At 39.9% G+C, this 4,540-nt stretch overlaps 1 pseudogene; it reads left to right on the top strand.

Moving 5' to 3' along the window:
• The first annotated feature begins 1,382 nt into the window (after positions 1-1,382).
• On the top strand, positions 1,383-3,397 carry LOC147971103 (uncharacterized; annotated as a pseudogene).
• The last annotated feature ends 1,143 nt before the right edge of the window (positions 3,398-4,540 follow it).

Raw genomic sequence — 4,540 nt, 5'->3', positions numbered from 1 at the left:
ATTCATTCCCATTTCTTCCATAGGACCTAAGCATGAACTGAAGGACACAGATTTGATTTTTCAACCAATTTTTATGCACTGGAGCATGTGCATGTAGTTTAATTTTGAATTGTGCACCTGAAATGGCTAGAAAACCAGTTTAATGTATGAAATGTCCAAACGAACCCTGAATAATTCCAATTCTTTTACGACACGCATACAGTTGCACGTTCACTGTAGATAAAAGGTCTAGCAATTCAAACACCATCCATTGCCATTGTGACCCCATTTGGTAATTCAAATCAAGTAGATCCCACATAGTTTATTCTCACCAACTATGTGAGATGTAGTACAAAATATCTTGCAGCACCATCGGTGTATAGTACGCCTATGGATTACAGGAGAAGGTGCGTCGGCTACGGTCCACAGCCGTCATGTCAAGCACACTAGCTCGCTCCCCCAAAACTACCGCCTCTGCATCCCTCGCAATCTCGAAAATATCTACTGCCTAGAAGGTTTTAATGTTTGATAGCACACGATTAGTATGTGTGGACCGTGTGCAATGTCTGTTACTCCCGCTCTGCTTCAGTCCCTTGATTCAAATTTTCAGTATCCCCGGCATTTTAATCCCGCCTCTACATCCCTTGCAATCTCAAAAATATCTGCTCGCCCTTGATCCAAATTTTCAGTAGCCCCGCCTTGTTACTCCCGCCTAGTAAAATTTTCAGTTGCCCCAGTATTTCCTCAAACACAACCTCCACTCACACAGACACACACAATCCTCGAAACCATTAGTAGGTCGCCACCATTGTCGGCGCCTCCATCCTCAACCTTTGCATGTGTGCCGGGGAGCTCGAGTAGCCAATGGCCAAAAAGAGGTTTATTGCGGCCTTTTCGCCCGACACCAGCGAGGTGGCCGCTGAGGTGTCCCCGTCATCCTCCGCGGGCCCGATCCGCCATCGTCGGTCCCCTGATCAGCCCAACGCCGTGCCCCTACACCGGTTCGAGGACTTCCCCGTCCTCCCCCGGACCCGACAACCGACGAAGTCCTACCTCGGGGTCCGGCAGCGGCGGTGGGGGCGTGGGTCCCCGAGATTATAGATCGAGAGACCCATACCCGCCGGTGGCTCGGTAGCTTCCACACGACTGTGCTCGCGGCCATGGAGTATGACCACTGGGAGGTCCTCTACCATGGCACGGCGGATAGGCTCAATTTCCCCTTCGGCACACATCCGCTCCACCTCGTTCCGCCAGAGCCAGGGGTGGTGAGCTCGGCTATGGCGCGGGAGGACCGCGAGGCGTGGGAGCGTCTCGAGGCTGAGGCCGCCGACGAGGCCTATATGCAAGAGCTCCGCCGGTAGCACCCGGAGCTCGTGGAGGCGGAGCGGGCGATCTTTGCCGGCATGGAGGGCGGCGAGGTTATTGCGCTCTCCTCCGATGATGAGGTCGAAGGCGCCGAGGACGGCGACACGGAGGGCGGCGAGGTTATCGCGCTCTCCTCTGATAACGAGGTCAAAGGCGGCGGCGATGGCGGCGTGGAGGGCCTCGAGGTGGGCCTCGAGGACGAGGAGATCGATGTTGATGAGTGGAGGAGTGTCTTCCCCAACGACCCCGACGATGGTACTGGCCCGAACCCGGCTCGCGGCACACCGTACATGACGAGGAAGGATTGGCTCGACATCTACTTCGACCGAAAGTAGTTTAGCTTAGTTTAAATTTATGTTTTATGTTCGGTTATGCAAAACTATCTATGTTTATGTTTGAATGTATGCTACTTTTGGTTGAACCTGCTTTGAACTTGATCAAATTGAAGTTTACAACCTTAAGTTTAGGGGATCAACTAGAAAAGGCCAAAAATTGCTGGAGTATATATATATATATATTGATATAAAATTGATAGAAAATTCCAAGAATAGATAAATAAATATTGATAAGGTATTATCAATCATATGGGCAGGGATGACCCCCTGTTTAAAAAAACTGAATAAGCAATGTTAAAAATTTAAGCAGCCTTGGCATGTATGTACGCATACACTGGCAAGGATTCTTGAAGGGAGAAGAAGCTCTAGAGGCTAATCGCATGAAGATCTGTATAGCCGAGGAGCAAAGACTGGTACACAGAGGCCAGCCAATTATTCACCGAGAGACAATGCCACGTGAAGAAAGCAAAGTTTCCTGAAGATTGAAGTTTGCCGGCACTCTCTTTCGCACATATCTTGAAACATTTTTAGGAGAATATGTAAAGGTTCTATGGGAACAATGAGTAGAGTCATACCCTAGTCAATATGATGAATTAAAAAGGGCAGGAAGTAACCCTAATAACTTTGCGAATGTTATCTCAAATATGATCATAGCAGAAGATCCAGAATTAGTACATACCTCATTACAAAATGAAAGGTTAAGAGAAATAGAAAAACTAACATTAACTAGCTGGAAAGGTATAAAAGAATTTTCCCAGCATTATTTGTATAATGCTACTACTGCTAAACAAGGTTTTAATGTAGGTGTAGTAGAAAGATATTTTAATAAATTGCTTGATCCTCTAGGTTCCATAATATTTGAGGAGTATAAAAAAGAAACAGGAGGAAATGTAGTAAATATATCTCAAGCTATAACATTTGTTTTTAAACAATTAAGAAAGGTGTGTACTAGTATTCAAGCACAAAGATCTATGAAGAAATCAGATTACAATTTTTGCAATAACATTGTCCAAATACCGCTAACATATGGAGAAGAAAGGCATAGGGAAAACAAATATTATAAACCACAGAGGAGAGATAATAGAAATTTTAGAACAAAGAAAAGATATTTCTTAAGAAGGTCAGACAATAGAGACCCATTCTTGCATAAAAGAAATGTAAGAAGATATAATCCTAAGAAAACCTATGATAAAACATGCAGGTGTTTCATATGTAACTCTCCTGATCATCTAAGTAGAACTTGTCCTAATAAAGACCAGAAAAGGTACTCTAGTAAATATGAAGAACAAGAGAGAGTGTTAATTATAGATAGCGTTAATGAGAATATATTAGTATGTGATGATGAAATAAAAGACGACGAGTCAATATATTCAATTATAGAAACAGATGAAGTAGAAAATGAGGCTCCAGAATATGAATCAAGTGAAAATGAAATAGACTTAATAGATGAATTAGCCGGTTTAAAAGTTAAAATGATGAACCAAGTAGATTGCGAACATGATTGGATTAGAGGAAAAGGTGATTATAATATAAAATGTGCTTTCTGCATATATTACCCAAGCCAAGATAATAGGTTCGCATGTAGCTTGTGTTTAAAACAAGCATGTGCCTCATGTCTAAGAGCCAATAATAAAAAGTGGATACAAGAAATAGAATTAGAACCAGAAGAACGAATATTATCCAGTAGGGTTAGAAATTTAGAAAATAAAATAAATTAGCTAGAAGCAGAGTTAGAAAAACTTAAAGATGAGTTAGAAAATGGTAAGAAGGAAGACAATAATGTTGCTAAAATCACGGAAATGAAAGAGCAAATGGTAACGGTAAGGGATAAAAAAGGAGACAAATTAATACAATTGAAAGATGCAATTACTAGTTTTGGGAATAAATATATTGTTAGATTACCATTCAAAGAAGTGTTAGGAATAAGGATTCCAGTTAGGATTGTTCTTAAGCCAAATATTTCATATAAAATACTGGCACTATTAGATACTGGTTGCACTAAGAACATCATCCATGATAAATATTTTATGAGATGTCCCGAAATAGTTGAAACTATAGATGATAATAAAGCTGAAGTATCTACCGATATGTCAGGAATAAAGAAGATACATAATCAGCTAGCATATAATATTGAAGCTTACATAAATGGCACAAATATATAATAGATGAAATTACAATAAGAGATTTGTCAGTAATAAATGATGACATGATAATAGGGTTAAGATTTTTACAACAATCTTTACAAACCACAATCATACATGAAGAAGGGGTAACATTTATCCCTTATCAAGATAATGTTCCATACATATCTGATGTAAGAAAACAAAGAAAGTCCTTACAAAATGTAGAAATATCAAATTTAGATGATGAATATGGCACAAGTCCAGATCCCCTTGAATTCTGTAAAGACGGAGAACTTAGTCAGACCATAGAAGAATACCATATAGAAAATACATGTACAGAATGCACTGGGTTACAATCATTTTCGCCAAATTGGTATAGAGATATAAAATCTAAAAAAGATATAGATAAGATTGTGCAAAGGCTAGAAAGCATACAAATTATTGGAGAAATACCAATGAAACATTGGGATAAAAACTCTATAATTTGCAAAATAAAATATCTTAAATCCGTATTATATAATTAAGTCAGGACCAATAGAAGCTACTCCTAAAGATATCGAATAATTCAAAATGCATATTGAAGAGTTATTAAAGTTAAAAGCTATAAGAGAAAGCAGAAGTCCTCATCGGTCTTTTTCATTCATAGTTAGAAATCACGCTGAAGAAGTAAGAGGTAAATCCAGAATGGTAATTAATTTTAAGAGGCTTAATGATAATACAGTTGACGATGCATACAAT

This window comes from Triticum urartu, chromosome 5A (assembly GCF_056163025.1).
Source record: "Triticum urartu cultivar PI428250 chromosome 5A, HENAU_Tu73, whole genome shotgun sequence".
Taxonomy (NCBI): domain Eukaryota; kingdom Viridiplantae; phylum Streptophyta; class Magnoliopsida; order Poales; family Poaceae; genus Triticum; species Triticum urartu.
Note: the sequence above shows the minus strand (reverse complement) of the source record. Positions and strands in the feature narration are given on the sequence as shown.